Source organism: Phyllostomus discolor, chromosome 8 (assembly GCF_004126475.2).
Source record: "Phyllostomus discolor isolate MPI-MPIP mPhyDis1 chromosome 8, mPhyDis1.pri.v3, whole genome shotgun sequence".
NCBI classification, from domain to species: Eukaryota; Metazoa; Chordata; class Mammalia; order Chiroptera; family Phyllostomidae; genus Phyllostomus; species Phyllostomus discolor.
In genome coordinates, this window is record NC_040910.2 from 54,998,479 (window position 1) to 55,016,082 (window position 17,604).

The following is a 17,604-nucleotide window of genomic DNA, read 5'->3' on the forward strand; positions in this document are numbered from 1 at the left end:
CCCTTATTTCAAGATGGCTGTAGGCTGAGCATCAGTGGTTCATTCATTTACTTTCTATGTGATTCCTTTGACCTTATTCTTGGTAGAAACTCCTTCCAAATCCTGGCATTAGGCTGATGTCAGTACTAGTTTATGATGATTGGCGAGTTTAAGTCTTTTTTTTGTATTTATATACCTAACAGATAACTTTATCTGAATGTGTGTTATTCAGAAAATTTACTACCTTTTGAAAAAGTACCCACCTCACATCCACCATCCACATCTGGAATTTACTGCAATAGCTGTGCTGGGAGCCCAGCTGCAGGACACAGAGTGCTGTCACCTCCCTGCCCTCCCCAGGGACAAAGCCCTTTGTGGAGCCCCATCAGAGCCCAGGGCACCTGGGCTCTGACACCCTGCCAGGGTGGACACAAACTCAGTGCTTTTGACCTATGTCATTATCGACTTACACTGTAGCATATGGCATGGAAAGGAATCATAATTGTAACTGAGTGGCTCCATAATGTCGTTTCTGTCCACAAAGAGAACCACTGAAGAGCTGGTTAACTGATATGCAGTTGAGGCTTCAAAATGTTTTATTTTATTCAGAAATATTGAGTGGGTTTTATATAGATGTTTAAAAGTATCTTAGAAGGTTTTTTTTTTAATTTTCAGGAAAAAAGAGATAGTTGAGGTTTTAGGTGACCAGAGAAACACTATTATTACCCCTTAGAAATAAATAAGGCCCCCATGTCCTAAAAAACTTCTTATTTAGCACATTTTCAGGAAGGAGTGAGATCTGGATATCTAGGGATGACAGTGTCTCAGTGGGAAGCTGGGGACTGTGTCACACCCCAGCCAATGCACTGTCCTGTCCCTTTCTGACTGGCCTTCTTCCCCCTGCCTGCCCAGCCATTGCAGAGGATGCTCCCTAGTCTGTATCTCTGTAGCAGCCCAGAGCTCAGCCTCTGTGACTGTCTGCCCTGGATGCTCCTGACTGACCACAGCAGCCAGTTTCCCTCCTGAAGGGAGAGTCTCCAGGCTAAGCTTGACTGGTGACCAGTGGTGGCTGAACCTGAGCAAAGGTTGGGTTAGAAGCAAAGGAAAGCCATCCCTCCCATGCCCTACACCAGCTTCTCCTCCTTTCCCTCTGCCCACTCCACCCATATATGCACTCACACTGCACGCACACACACACAAAGTATGCACATGCTTTTCTTGCTGCAAACAGCAGCCTAAGGAGTTAAATAGCATTAAAGAAGCTAATCTTCTCTCTTTTCCAATCCTCCAAACCTGGCAGCCAGCCGGTGAAGGTTGCTCTTGCAGGCATTGTGTGTCAGTGTGAACTGCAGTGATCTCATCATTTCCTCATCAAAATAGCATGTCCTCATGTCACCATTGGCAGAAACAGGCTTTAAAACAAAAAGGAAATTGCACTAACCCAACAATATCTGATTTATTCTTTTAATCAAATAACTAGGCTCAGGCCCAACCTAATAACAGATTTTTGCATCCCTTTCCCCCACCTCACTGTCAAAAAATCCTATCTGCCATCTTAATTTTGAAAAATTAAGGATGGAGTAAAGTGCATTAGTTTATATATAAAATATTTACAAACCTTTGTTACCCAGAGATTGGCAAACAATAGCCTGAGGACTGAATCTTATCCACTGATCATTTTTGTACAGCCTGCAAGCTAAAATTAGTTTTTACATTTTTAATGATTGGGGGGAAATTGTTTTTAAAGAATATTTTGTGACATGTGCAAATCATATAAAATTCAAATTTTGGTGCTCATGGAGAACGTTTTGTTGGAACTCCGCCATGCCCATGCGCTTCCAGATCGTCTGCAGCTGCCTTTGAACTACAAGGACAAGACTGAAGAGTGGCAACCCATCAAGTAGCCCACAAAACCTGAAACATTTACCATCTGATACTTAGAAGAAAATGATTTTTTTACTTAGAAAAATTATTTATTTCTCCTCCTTGCATACACACCTTACTGTTCAGGAAACAATCTTACATACATATCTGAAATAATGTCCCACCATACCCTCTCTTTAAGGGCAAAGTACCATAGGTGAAGCTGGTCAGCTGTCCAGAGTTCTCAGCTTATGGGATCTTGCTGCCTCATTTTACATTAATTTCTGAAAGTCAGAAATGTCATCTCCAAAAAATGTTAAGAGGGTTGTAAAAATAATCACTCTATTCAATATTATAGTTGTGGAAAGGGGGTATATTTTAAGAAATTAAAAACTGAGAAAAAGACTTCCAGCCAAAATGGAGGCATAGGTAGACACACTGTGCCTCCTCACACAACTAAAATAAGGACAACAACAATTTAGAAACAAAATAACAACCAGGACTGACAGAAAATTGAACTGTATGGAAGTCCAACAACCAAGGAGTTAAAATAGACACATTCATCTACAGTGGTAGGAGGGGCAGAGTCAGGTGGCCGGGCAGAGTCAGGTGGCCGGGCAGAGAGGGCTCGCAGCAAAAGAAGCAGTGGCACCAGGTGCACAAGGCTGCAGCTGACAGACACCAGGCACACAAGTCCTTAGCCGGTGGACCCCGGGTGAGGAGTGGCAATGGGCAGACCCAGCAAGGTGGCGATTGTGAAGCAGGGCACAGTGTGCAAGGCAGCTGATGGGGCAGTCCCACATTCGTGCACAGATAAACCAGGCAAATCTGGGGAGCAAGACAGACCTCGCAACCCAGGGTCCCACCTCCAGGAAATAAAGTCTCAAAACACCGATTGAAAACACCTGTGGGGATTGAGGTGCCGGGAGACTCGCAGCCTCATGGGAGAGTTCATTGGAGAGACCCACAGGGTCCTAGACCCACCCACATGGGAATCAGCACCAGAAGGGCCCAATTTGCTTGGGAGAAGCTGGGGAAATGACTGAAATCCAAGAGAGAGTGGAGCAAGCACTATTGTTCCCTCTTGGACCCTGCCCCCAACATCAGCATCACAACCCAGCAATGTGGGTTGCCCCACCCTGGTGAACACTTTAGGCTCTGCCCCTCACTATCAGGTGGGATAAGACCAAAAAAAAAAAAAAAAAAACCAACAATGGCCCAAATGGAAGAACAGATTAAAGCTCCAGAGCAAATACAACTAAGTGACAAAGAGATATCCAACCTATCAGATGCATAGTTCAAAGCACTGGTGATCAGGATGCTCACAAAATTGGTTGAATTTGGTCACAAATTAGATGAAAAAAATTAAGGCTATGCTAAGTGAAATGAAGGAAACCAATAGTGCATAGGGAACCAATAGTGATGGGAAGAAAACTGGGACTCACATCAATGGAGTGGACCAGAAGGAAAAAAGAAACAATCAAACAGAAAAGAATGAAGAAACAAGAATTCAAAAAACGAGGAGAGACTTAAGAACCTCCAAGATATTTTTAAACATTCTAACATTCGAATTATAGGGGTACGAGAAGGAGAAGAGGAAGAGCAACAAGTGGAAAAGTTATTTGAACAAATAATAAAGGAGAACTTCCCCAATCTGGCAAAGGAAATAGACTGCCAGGAAGTCCAGGAAGTCCAGGATGTCCAGGAAGTCCAGGGAGACCGGAGAGTCCCAAACAAGTTGTACCCAAGGAGGAATACACCAAGGGACATCATAATTACATTACCCAAGATTAAAATGGAAGAGAGAATCCCAAAAGCAGCAAGAGATAAGGAGATAGTTACTTACAAAGGAGTTTCCATAAGACTGTCAGCTGATTTCTCAAAAGAGACCTTGAAGGCAAGAAGGGGCTGGAAAGAAGTATTCCAAGTCATCAAAGGCAAAGACCTCCATCCAAGATTGCTCTATCTAGCAAAGCTTTCATTTAGAATGGAAGGGCAGATAAAGTGCTTCTCAGATAAGGTCAAGTTAAAGGAGTTCATCATTACCAAGCCCTTATTTTATGAAATGTTAAAGGGACTTATCTAAGAAAAAGAAGATCAAAAACATGTATAGTAAAATGACAGCAAACTCACAATTATTAACAACCATACCTAAAATAAAAACAAGGACAAACTAGGTAAACAACTAGAAGAGGAATGGAGCCACAGAAATGGAGATCACATGGAGGGTTATCAGCAGGGGAGTGGGAGGAGGAGAGAGGAGGAAAAGGTACAGAGAATAAGTAGCATAGATGGTAGGTAGAAAATAGACAGGGGGAGGGCAAGAATAGTATGCGAAATGTAGAAGCTAAAGAACTTATGACACATGGACATGAACTAAGAGGGGGGAGTGTGGGTGGGAGGGGGTGTGCAGGGTGGAAGGGAATGAAGGGGGGAATGGGACAACTATAATAGCATAATTGATAAACTAAAAAATAAAAATAAATGCCAGAAAAATTTAAAAATACACTGTGACAATTCAAATAATAATCAAACAAATATAGCATACTTATTAGGAGATTATATTTCAGGAGTTTATATGTAAAATTCTTTGTTATTTAATCATTAATAAATCTTCCTAGGCTACCTTAAAAAAGAACTGAGAAAAAATGTCACTTAACATCACTGGTATGTCAGGTTATGTCAGCTGGAAAAATTGTGTGATAAACTTGTCTCTTTGATACCAAGGAGATATTCCAGACCAAGTTTTTATGTGCTTCCCAGGTTTCCTACTAGATGCTTCTTTTCTACTTCTTTTCATCCTTTCCCTATATCATATTAGAGGACTGGCTCAGCCTTTAAAACTTCAGTGACAGGAACAAATTCAGTATCCACAGATTTCTTCTCAAAAGGGACTCTAGTAGCCAGCAATTTCATTCTCATGAATACTCTAGTGATGAAAAAACTCAGTAGAACATGGACAACTCCAAGGAAGAAAAGAAATCTATTGAGTTAGGAATGTTTGGAGCTTTGGATTTGCCTAGGATCATGAACCCTAAACCTCCCATTGTAAACAGAAAGCTGGATTGAGTCCTTCCATAATATATTGTCCATTTCCCCAGTGAGCTGAGAGCTACTGGTCTCTGATGCCCACGTTCATCAGTCACAGAGCCAACACTTGGAAGCTCAACAGTAACATAATGACACATTCCTCCAGTGGTAAGGAAGTGAGATATCTGTGTCAGAGTGTACACCGTCATGGCCAAGGGTGTATGCACCTGAGGCAGCTTCCTCAGTTTCGGGCTGGGGCATTCTGACACTGAGAATGGGAATCAGTACAAAGTCTCGGTGTTGGCGGTGGCAAGGACAGCTCTCAGTCTCTGATCCTCAGAAAGATTTACCACCCCCTATATTAGCCATTAAAATAAACCAACAAAAAAATCAAAATGTTTGCATGATATTATGAGGACACATTATAGTTATTAGAGAGCAAAGTGACTGCTTACCACAGAACATATACAACCATAAACCAAGGGTCTAAGGAGATATCATCCTCTCTCTGAATTTTATTTACCTACAAGGAAGATGAGAGGCAAAAGCTGGTGGGTTGAATCCTTAGAAAGTCAGAAGAAGTCACACACGTGGTACAGTGGGTTGAAAACCCAGTCCAGTGCATTCAGAAGTTCCAGAAAAGCTTACTTCTTTGTTTTCTATAAGTTACTCCACTTTGCCTTGAAGTGGAAAAGGGTGAAGTTTGGAGGAAGGGCACACATACTTCCCAGCTAAATCTGTTTTATTTGGGTTACTTTGGTCTCTTTCTGGCAAAATTAACTTTCAACTAATCTGTCACCTCCCACCCCCACCTGTCCTTCAGTTATTGTAGGAAAAAGCTTACACCAGCTCAGCTACCGGAGAGAAATCTCAGATCCAAGTTGGGATCCTTACACAAGAGCCAAAATTTTTGTTCCCACCCAGTCGTGGGCAAAGGGCTCGCTCATCTCCTCCCAACTCAGCCATCTTGGCTCTATCTGTTCCCAGTGGTATTGCAAATTATCTAAATCTTGACAATGTCCTCCTTTGTCCCTGGCCTGGCTGTCCCCCCACAGCCTGTGCTACAAGTCCTAGGTGCCCTGAGTGGCCCATAGTAGGTCTCCTGACTCTCGACTCTGCTACCTTCTCCATTCTCCACTGGAAGCACACAGACTGGGTCTTGTCTATGCCCCACTCGCAGGATGTGACTGTCCCCACCCTCTCTATCCAGGCCCTTTACTGTGCTCTCTCTAACTCACCTCCTGGGTGCCCCAGGTCAGACACAGCAATTCTCTGAGCTTGACTGTTCTCCTGCCCATACCTGGAACAAAGCCACAGCTCTGGGAGTCCCTCAAACCACCCAGACTTCCTAACATGACCCTCCTTCAGGGCAGAAGCCTGGACACAGATATCTCATTATTTTGCCTCTACCTCCTCTCTTCTTCCTGTCCAGTCAGCACTTCCCTTATGCAATAACCAAAGTTCTCTCAACCTACGGCTTATATGTCTACATGCCAGACCACCTAACTGCCCATATATAAAGGAAGCTTGTAAAATTCAGAAAATAAACATTTTCTCTCCCCATAAAGCCTGGCTTTCAAAACTATTATTTCAATATGGAATCAACAAAGTCAGCTTTTGAAAATCAAAGCCCGTCAATGGCCTTTTTATTCCAGGCACTGACCACCTCCCCATTCCCTGCAGTTTATGGATTAGTATTCATGGCAGAAGGCTGTGGGGTGCATGACTTACTGGGGTATGAAAAACATGTAAATCTAATACTTCAAAATATTATTCCTGTTACCCTTACTAGGTAAAACACTTTTGTAAACATTTTCATTCTCTTTAAAAAATATATATTATACCTCGGCAGAGTGCTTTGGACTTGACTGTTGTGTTAGTTTGCTCAGCCTGATGTGACAAAATACCACACACCAAGCAGCTTAAATGACAGACATTTATTTCGGAAACTAGAAGTCTACAACATCAGCAGGGTTGGTTGCTCCTGAGGCCTCTCTCCTTGTCTTGCAGATGGCTACCTTCTTCTGTGTCCTTGTACACTCTTCCCTCTGTGTGTGTCTGTCTTTATCTCCTATCCTTATGGGCCCACCCATATAACCTCATTCTACTGAACCACCTCTTTAAGGCCCCATCTCTGAACACAGTCACACTGGGGGTTGGGGCTTCAACACACTAATGTTGGGGGAACACAGTTCTGCCCACAACCATTGTCAAAGCCATTATCAAATGAAGATTTTATATTGTGACTGCTGGTATATTTTCTACAAAAGGATTGCAGGAATACAAACATCAGCTGCCAAAGGTGGGTTGCTCACATGAATTTTTGCTTGAGTGGCAGGTTCTTGCTATTATGCAGACCTCAGGGTCTCCCAGGTGAGCACCAGGGACACAGATCATTCAAGAGCAGTGGTCCTCAAGCCTGGATGATGTGTAGCAGGTGAAAAAGCCATCATCTTGACAACTGCCACCAGAGTTCCTCTTATGGAAGGGACCTTGCTGTTTAGGAAAACTTCTTGAGATACAAAGTGGGGAGAGGGGAACAGCCCCTGATGGTCGAGGTTAAAAGACCCTGAGCAAAGAAATAGCTAATTGTTGTGCATAAGAAATAAGGTAGAATGGCAGGGGGTGCAGGGGAGAGAATGAAATAGAAGGAAGGGGATGGAGGGGAAGAGAAGGGCCAGATGAGAGGAGGGGAGGGTGAGACCTAAGGAAAACCCCCAGGGTAAGTGAATGCACTGCTGACCCCTGAACAGCATGATTTCAGCCGCATGGGTCCACTTACATGTGGGGTTTTTTTTCAATACATACTTTGAATGTATTTTCTCTTCCTTGTGATTTTCTTAATAATTTTTTGTTTTCTCTAGCTTACTTCATTGTAAGAATACAATGACACATATAACAAACAAAATAAGAGTTCATGGACTGTTTATGTAATCAGTAAGGTTCCTGGGTTCAACAGGAGAGTATCAGTGTGAAGCGTTGGGAGAGTCGTAAGTTCTGCATGCATTTTTGACTGTGTAGGGGTTGGAGTTCCTAAGCCCCATGTGCCCAAGGGCCAACTACATTCCCTTGCTGGGCCTGACTAGCAAAGTGCCGCTGACTAGGAGACTTCAATGAAGGAAACATGTTGTCTCCCCATTGTGGATGCTGGAAGTACAATGTCAGGTGTTGGCAGGGTCAGTCCTTCTGAGGGCTGTGAGGGAGAATCCAGTCCAGGTCCTTGTCCCTGGCTTGTGCACAGCCATCGTGCCTACATTGCATCCACCCTGCATGTGTGCCTGTGCCCAAATGTCCTCTTCTTACCAGGACACTAGTCAGATTAGATTAGGGCTCATGCTAATGAACTGACTTTAATTCATTACCTCTATAAAGATCCTGTTGGGTCACATTCTAAAGAAGTTAAGATTTCAACACTTTTTTTGGAGGGGATATAATTCAACCTATAACAGTGGACCAAAGAGAACACAGTGATGTATAATATTCCAGGCTGAGTTGTTCATTTCTGGGAGTAAACCTAGATTCCCTCAGAGTAAAAACACTGGGGACTTAGAGGTCTGGCCGCCCACAGTGTCCTGCCCACACCCATCTCTGCTGCCAGCCAGGAGGAGCGGGATGGAACCAGAGCAATGAGAGCTGCTCTGGCAGCAGCTGTGCTGAGGCCCAGCACTTTTTCCCGGAGAGAGAACCTCAGAAAGAAGGGAGATAGCCATCACACCCACACACAGGCACCCCCATTCAGGCCCTGCCAGACCTACAGGATCAGAACCTGAGGAATCCAAGCGTGCCTAAGCTCCTGGTGCATGTTTTAGAACCATAGCTGTCACCCAGAGCAGAGAAAGGCAGGGTCACATGTGTTCCCTCCAGAGTTGCTTAGCTCTAATCTTAGTTAAATTCTTTGCCCTTGTTACCTCCCATGAGAGTGACTAATAGCAGAATTTACCCCACTTTCAAAAGGGCAGCCTTCTGTCTCTCCAAAATCATGGCTGAATTTTTTTTCAAATATTTATTTTTTTTAGAGAGAAAGGGGAAGGGAGGAAGAGTGGGAGAGAAACATCAATATGAGAGAGAAACATTCATCGGCTGCCTTCCATATGCGCCCAGACCAGGGATGCAACCTGTAACCTAGGCATGTGTCCTGACTGGGAATTGAACCCATGACCTTCCAGCTTGTGGGATGATACCCAACCAGCTAAGCCACACCAGCCATGGCTATGGCTGAATTACTTTAGGGAAGCGGGTGTCATGTCTTTTGAAATCCATACTAGCTCTTTTTTTCTGATTGAATGGTCTCGCCAGAGGAGTCAAGTAGGTTTGAGATGCATCCCTTCACTACTCATCATTTTTTGCAATGTTTCCTATGATCATAGATAACTGGGGTCTGCCTGATACTCTGTGCCGCCTTTACTGATTTTCTTTAACAAGGTGGTGCTTGAAAAGAGGTTGGCCAGCCAATAATCTTTCTATGGTGCAAGATAAATAAAGACAGACTAAAGTGGTAAGAACAGAGTTTCATCTGTAATGCACTGTTGCGGGGCGGGGTTGGGCGGCACACGCAGGGCACTGCCCTGAAGTGAATTTGGTTAGGACGCCTGTGTCCATTATTAAAGCTAGGAGTAACAGTGACCGCCATGGCCCACATGGAGGGCGGGAGCGCCAGGCCCTACCTGACTGCACTGGTAGTCAGGCCACGACAGTCAGATAGTGGTGACCTGGAGACCATCGTTCGGTGGGATGAGGACTTCTGTTTGCGGGTGACACTGGCTTGTAAGGTTGTAAGCACAGACAGCGGTCAAGGTTGGCCAACAGCTCCTCATTCCAGGGACATGCTTCCTCACACCAGCCACTAGTCAGTGACTGTGGGAGACAAATCGCTGATTTTCAGCCCCATTGGGTCCCATTCCCCTTTCTGTAATAAGTATCTCATAATGTCCATTTACTAACCTAAAATGAAATTAGTAACTTATTTGTACTACCTATACATAATTTTTTAAAAAGATAATGCCTAGCCCTGGCTGGTGTGGTTCAGCTGGTTGGAGCATCATCCCACAAACCAAAAAGTTGCAGGTTCAGTCCCGAGTCAGGGCATGTACAGGAGGCAACCAATTGATGTTTCACTCTCACATCAGTGTTTTTCTCTCTGTCTCACTCTCTCCCTTCCTCTCTCTAAAAATCAATAAACATTTCCTAGCGTGAGGATAAAAAATAAATAAAAGATAATGCCCTATCCTGGGAATAAAAAGGATTATCAATCTAATAAAATACTATTCACACATTCAATGTGTGAATGTTCGGACATAACTGAATTAGAACATGTAAAAAAGTGGCAAACACAGAGTGATGCACGTACGTTTTATTGATGATTCAAATATCACACATGGTCTTGTCACTGGTGATGGTAATTTTCCAATATGATGAATAATTTTTGGTAAAGTTTTTAATAAAACAAAGGACATATATCAGATGATGCCACTTAATAAGATGCCTGGAATAGACAAATTCTCAGAGACAAAGTAGATTAGAAGTTATAAAGGGCCAGGGGATGGGGAACAGGGCGCTATCACTTAATGGGTACAACGCCCCTGTTTGAGGTAATGAAGATGCCCAGAGTGGTTGGCAGTGACGGTCACACAGCATTGTGACTGTGCTTATAAGCCACTGAATTACGCACTTAGAAATGGTTGCAGTGGAGAATTTTATGTTGTGTTTTTACCGCCATAATAAAATTCCAAAAAAAGCCTTGCAAAAAGAAGACTTTTGTTTATAAGTCAGTTTGTTTATACATAAAATGGAGACAGATCCTAGCTCAGATAATTAATAACAAATCGTCTTTAACTTATAGAAATACCCCAAGGGACATTTGAAAGTCTCGGGAGGCAATTCTTTGCTGAGCACCCACACTTTGCAGGGTGTCTAGCATCGCTGGCAACCCCACCAGCTGCCAGGAAGTCTCCCCTTTGTTGTGGTGAAATGCCCCCACCGAGGTCCAGTCGCCCCCAGGAGGGTAGCAGGTGCCTCCTGGGACCCGCTGAGACACAGGAAGTATGGGCCAGGTAGGTTCCTGGGTTTGGCAGGCCCAGAGAGCGCCTACAGCCCTCCTGCTGACAAGAGTGCCGATCAAGGAAGCAGCAGAAACTCGGGTCTTTGATGGGTCACCGCGGAGCACGGGGGCCAGGGGAAGAAGGATGCAGGAACGAAGACAGGAAGGCTCCCTCCAGTTCTGATCGCCAGGCACCCCCCGGGTTTGTGCAGCAGCGAGACTCACGGTTGTCCCCTCCCAGGCGGTGGCGCTAGAGAGCCTCCGAAGCGCAGGGCCCTGAGGTCGGTGAGGGTCAGGCCGAGCTGACTGAGCCACGTGCGGACACAGCAGCGCTGCTGGTGTGACCAGGGCAATAACAGCTACTATTTATTGAGTAATTAGCAAGTTCTTTACTCTATTTTCATGTCATTTTAACAACCTATTTATTACAGGTGAGAAAAAAGTTCAGGCCCTTGCAGGGAGCTCAGGAAATCAAGTCACTGAAACAAGCAAGGGGCAGTGTCCCAGAGATTCCTCCCTGAGAGCGACACACCCTGCTCTGCAACCCTCCCACTCCGTCCTCCACCCCCTCACTCCAGCTCCTTCTGAAGGCTCCTGAGCTGCCCTCCTGAGGCCGGGGTGCCATGGCCTGAGGGAACTTGGGCCGCAGAGCCCAGGGCCGCCAGCCAGCAGGGGGCGGGCCCTCGCCCTTTTCTCCAGGGTTTCCCCCCAGCAAAGGGCCTGCTTGAGGGAGAGGCATTTAACCTCCCCGCCCCCCCCCCCGCCCCCCCGCCACGAAGAGCTGTGGAGGGTTGAAAGGCCGAGGAAGCAGGACTTCTCACAAGATGCTTAGAGGTCCTCGAGCCGTGCACAGGGTAGGTTGACAGCTGCTCCTGGAGCTGGCTTCTTTCCTTTTTTTTTTTTTCAATCCTCACCCAAGGATATGTTTATTTTAGAAAGAAAGAGGGGGAGAGAGGGAGACAGAGAGACAGAGAGACATCAGATGTGAGAGAGAAACATAGATGGGTTGCCTCCCCTACAAGTCCCCACCAGGCATCTAACCTGCAACCCTTCAGTGTGTGGGACTTTGCTCCAACCAACTGAACCACTTGTCCAGGGCCAGTGCTGGTTTCTTTGAGGGCTGCCTGGGGAGGCTCCTCCCTGAGATCCAGCTTGGGGTGTCAGACACAGAGACAGGACTGAGGTCCCTACTGCTCCTTCTTCCTATCTGCCCTCCAGAGGACCCTAACTTTAACTCATTTCTGCCACCTCCCCCACCCCCAGAAGTTGCAGGACTTGCTGTCACCTGCACTGACCCCTCCACAGTCATTATCCTTCTGTGCATAAGATCATGATGTCCTTTGAACCCTAGCCCATGCTCCACTGTAGTAATACAGCAATTAGGTATAACTGCCTTTTTTACACTTTCACAGTGCTTCATTTGAGCCTCACAACCACCTTGTGAGGCAGGTGTTATTGTTACCCCATCCTAGAGATTCGGCCCGAGTCACACACCTAGAATATGACAGACCCAGTCTTCAATCAGGTCCTCTCACCCCATAACTCCAGTGTCCTTTCACAGACCTGCTGCTGAGTCCTCAGAGAGGGGCTCCTGAAAAAAAATCACAGGACTTAAAAGCAGAGTGTCCAAGGTGTTTGAGCAGTTATTTTAAAAAATAGCAAGATTTTGCACTTTCTCCAAAAGCATTTAAATAACTTCACTCTGATGAGCTGGTTTAAGGCCATGGAATTTCAGTCCAGCTTAGAGAGCAGGTGTGAGGTTCTCTGTTCACCAATGAACGTGGAGAAGGAGCATTAGCTCTGGGTCCCACTAGGGCCCTGGACCAGGAGAGGGGTGCAGAGCCCCACCAGGGTAGCCAGAACTTTCTGCCCCTCATGTAGTGTTTGCAGCCAAGAGATAGTTCAGAGACAGGCTTACAGACCTAACAGACAGGACAAGGTGGGTGAGCCAAAATGCCAAGCCGAGCATAGTAGAACTCATGGGAATCAAAGCAAACTATATATCTTTATATATAGAAAGATATGTATATATATATTATGTATATGTATATATGTATATAATATATATGTATATATATACATAATATACATATGTATATATTATATATACATATCTTTGTATTTATCTAAGGGAATTCCTGGAGTCAGAGGCCACAAATTGCAAAGGTAAGCTCCAGGTTGTGAGATTTGGAGTTCTCAAGGTTCGAGCCACACTGTTCCCCAAGGCCTTGGGTGTGTTGAAACAGAAGGGCAGAGCCACCAGCTCCATCCCAGCAAGCTCCAGAGGAAGATTAAGGTGAGTCAGAACTCCAAAGGGGCCAGTCCACAGAAAAGCCCAGCTGTGAAAGCAGCCCCACAGGAATGAGCAGACTCATTCACCAACAGCACGCTGGGTCAGTAGCTGACACAACAAATAGGTGTTAGCACTAAAAAAAGAGGTCTAACCTCATGACAGTTGATCAGATTGCTTTCTCTCCTAGACATTCAGTTGTGGCAAATGGGATGACTCTGAAGAAGGCAGTTGTCAGCATGTTCATGTTCTGAGTGGACCCCAACGTTCCCTATTGAGGTATTGTTACTCTTCCCCCAAGAGGCCTGGGGTGACGTGTTGCTGCTGTAGATGAGTAGGGCCTTTAGACAGCTTCTAGAATTCAAGCTGGAAATGCTCTCGGGGAGAAGATACGGTCAATCCTTTGTCTTGAGGAAGACTGAGCCACCCACCTGGAGCTCAGATTCTGCCCAAGAGATGTGTGAAGGTCTCAGAGGAGGATCAAGCATTTTATTACTTTTTTCTAATAACTTATTTATTAAATAAATGACATTATAGATAAATTAGAACACCGAGTAAAGGAGAAAGTTCACCCATGCTATCAGCACTCCAGGTTGAACTGGTTTTCATATGTTCAAATTCCTTTTCTATTCATCTTGTTGACACGTGTCACTGTTGCGTAGCTGAAATCGTAACCGTGCATAGTGTATGCATTTCATCACTTCAAATGAAATCATAAGTACTTTTTTATGCTGTTATGGCATCTTCATAATTGTTATTGTCTCAGTGATCTCATGAGAGGTTACACCACACACCTCATTCACCCAGTCATTGCTCGACTAGTGTTCTGCTAGGTTGCTTCAGTTTCCCATCAGTGCACCTAATATAATGATGAATGTGTTAGTGCATTACTCAGTGTCAGAAGCCTAAGGGAAGACTAGGGGCGAGGTGCTGGCAACGTTTCCAGCACCTCTTTGTGTGGCTGATACACAATGGGGCCTGAGCGGGCTTGTTCTGGCCCAGTGGGGAGAGAAATGGGGAGTCAAAAAGAATGAGAGACATGTCTTTGTCCTACAGCTGGCCAGAGGCTCTGGTCCTGGTCATTTGTAAAGAAGAGGTGAACAGACAGAAGCAGAAGGTGTCTTTTTGCTGGTCCAGGTGTGAAACACAGTGGCCATAGGTGGGGGAAGCAGGAGACATTGGCAGAGCTCGCCATGCCCATGACGATGGCCCAGATGGAGCCTTTTCATGTGGGAAGGGGGCAGATGGGACAGAAGCAAAGTGCCATGCTCCCTTGCCACACTCTAGTGCCACCCTCCAGCACCACCCTCCAGTGGCATTCAGGCTGACCCCACCAGCAGGCTGGAACAGAGGTGAACTGGAACAGAGGTGAACCGGACCTTGGCCTGTGTGAGACACTCGCAGAGACTCTGAGAACCACCAGGGGTTCTCAGGCAGAGGTGAGACGTCATCCAGTGCTGTGTGCTGACACGGAGTCCAAGGACTGTGGCTGTGCATGTTAATGGACTCTCATTTGTACCCACAAGCCAGCCAGGCTGGGAAGAGTTGGGGTGCTAGATATTTTTCCTTGGGGTTTATTTTCCTAGGATAGCTTCCTGGAAGCAGGGTTACTGGGTCAAAAGACACCATACCCTTTTTTCCCTGTGGGATGCCCAGAGCCAGTCCTCAGACCCAGTGATCACATTCTCTCTGTCACTGCCCAGTCCCAGGCACTCAGCTGCTTTCCTTTCCCGTACTGCTGCCTCTCCTCTCCACATCGTGGGGCTGCTCCTTGGCTCAGACACCCCTACCCGTGCCAGCCCCTTCCATCCTCCCTGCAGCTGCCAGCAAGGGCATGAGCCCATTTCCTTTCAGCATCCCTGCAAGGACATGCTAAGGGAACAACTGAGATGTTCAACACAGGGAGAAAGCTACAGAAACTTTAGGAATCTTACTAAATTTGGATAGTCATAAATCCTCCCCTAAATCCCTGATTCTTTCCTGGGACAATTACCAGGTATCCATTTACAGCATCAGATCTTCTTGACCTGGGGTCTGTGTTGGAGGGTCAGGGGTCTAGGCCAGGTGTGGCCTGGTTGGCAGAATGAAGCCACACCAGTTATTTTAACAGAGAGGATGTTAGTTACACAAGGAGTTGATCAATAGGGGATGATAGGGCCAACAGACAAAAGGGCGACACTAGGTAGTACAGAAATAATAACTGCAGGAGACAGCCCTCAAGCGAGGGCTGGGGAACCCAAAGAACTTGGACTGAGGGAAATAGAAGCTTGGAGATTTCCCCAGGGGTGGGACCCAGTCCCCTGAGGAGATGCATTAGAGTCAGTCATGTCCCCATCAATAAAGGACATGGTGAAGCCCTAACCCCTGTACCTCTGAATGTGACCTTATTTGGAGAGTCTTTCTAGAGGCAATTGAGTTAAAATGGAGTCCTGATAATGGGTCCTAGTCTAATCTGACATTGTCCTTATAGAAAGGGGAGCTGAGGATGCAGAGAGACAGAGGGAAGGCAGGGGAAGGTTGGGGAGGAGGCAGCATGTGGCTGGAGGGAGGACTGTCCCTGAGTCCTGCACTCGAGGTTGCCAGCAACACCAGAACCCAGCAGAGGTGGAAGAGATCCTCCTGTGGAGTCCCAGAGGGAGCACTCCCTGCCGACAGCTTCCTGTCAGACTTCTGGCTCTCCCAGCCCCCAGAACGGGGGGAGATAGATTCCTGCTGATCTGAGCCCTCCAGCCGGTGGGATCTTGGAGGAGAGCACCATGAGGCCGGTTCTGAGAGTGTGGAAACAACTTGAAACTGGAACCCACCAGGCACAAGAACCACCTGCCACTCCTGGGATGGAACACTGTTCTTGACATGATGCTGATGGAGACAGTGAGCCACACAGAAGTCTTTTCTCTTCCAGCCTCCCAGTCTCACTCTTGTTTGCTCTTCGGCCAATGGTCTTCAAATAGGGGGTCAGCTGTCAGGGGAGAAGCATGTATGCGATCTCCCAGCACCGCAGAGCTGACACCGGTAGGCGGGTGGGAGCTGAGAGACAGAGCTCAATAACCAGCGCTGGGAATGTGAGCTTCGTTGGGGGGAAAATATCACATCACTCTCCCTGAGATCTACCATTTCCTTTCCTTACAAATGTGAGCTGCAAATAAATGGATAAAACCACAGTGGTACTGGGAGTACCTACAACTCTGTCACTAATGTTTTCATTAGAGTTGCTGTAGGCACTTCATATGATCACTAAAGCTCATCACCACATTTTTTTAAAGATTTTATTTATTTATTTTTAGAGAGGAAAGGGAGGGAGAAAGAGAGAGAGAGAGAGAGAGAGAGAGAGAAATATCAATGTGTGGTTGCTGAGGGTCATGGCCTGCAACCCAGGCATGTGCCCTGACTGGGAATCGAACCTGCGACACTTTGGTTCGCAGCCCACGCTCAATCCACTGAGCTACGCCAGCCAGGCTCTCATCACCACATTTTTAAATTACAGTAGGTGTTAGATTTGCTGTTCGACTAGTAACTTAATGTGCTGGTAAAGAGGCAAATCTACTACTAACATGACTTTGTTTTTAAATGTTTTCATAACTTTTGTATATGAATTCCAATTATTTTGTATTTCAATTACTGAATTTTGTGCACTAAAATATCTTACTTGGGAGATGTCCAATGACCTCAAAAGGGGCCCATGACACACACAGAGAAGTGAAGAGCCATTAGGGTGGCAGGAGGGGTGCGGAGGCGGAGCACGGGAGTGTTCAGGGCAGCGAAGCCGCTCTCTGTGATGCTGGAGTGGTAGCTACATGTCGTCACACCTGTGTCCAAACCCACAGCGCACACAGTGCCGAGAGTAACCCTGATGTAAAGTGTGGGCTCTGGGTGACAACGACGTGTCTGTGAAGGTCCAACCATTGTAACAAATGTGCCCTCTGGTGGGGTGTTGACAGTGGGGTGTCTGTGCCTGCGTTGGGGTAAGAGATTTGGGGGGACTCTCCATACCTTCCCCTCAGTTTTGCTGTGAACCTAAAACTACCCTAAAAAACTAACACCTATCGTTTTAAAAGATGACAAACCTCTCACATGGACAGATTTGTCCCCTTTATTCCAGAAAGTAGGTCTCATCCAATGGTGACACAAACACTGGATTAATGGGTCGGGGGTAGAACTCTTATCAGCACACAGGAGGGTGTGCTGGTGGTAGATGTCTGGGCCCAGGCTACTTTGGGGTCACTCGGCCCACACGGCCGCTTCACTCTTGAGCATCCACTGCCAGGTAAGACTGCAGGGGGAGAGGGTAGCCAGACAGAGAGCCAGGTCCCAACGATGGCCCCTGTAACCACAGAAGTAGCACAAAAGTGAACTCTTCCCTCTTCTGCCCTACCCACCTCTTGATCAACTGTCTCTGTTTTCCGCT

General features: G+C 46.1%; 1 pseudogene; it reads right to left on the reverse strand.

Moving 5' to 3' along the window:
• Nucleotides 1-1,843: 1,843 nt before the first annotated feature.
• On the reverse strand, nt 1,844-5,838 carry LOC114503758 (annotated as a pseudogene).
• Between the last annotated feature and the right edge of the window lie 11,766 nt (nt 5,839-17,604).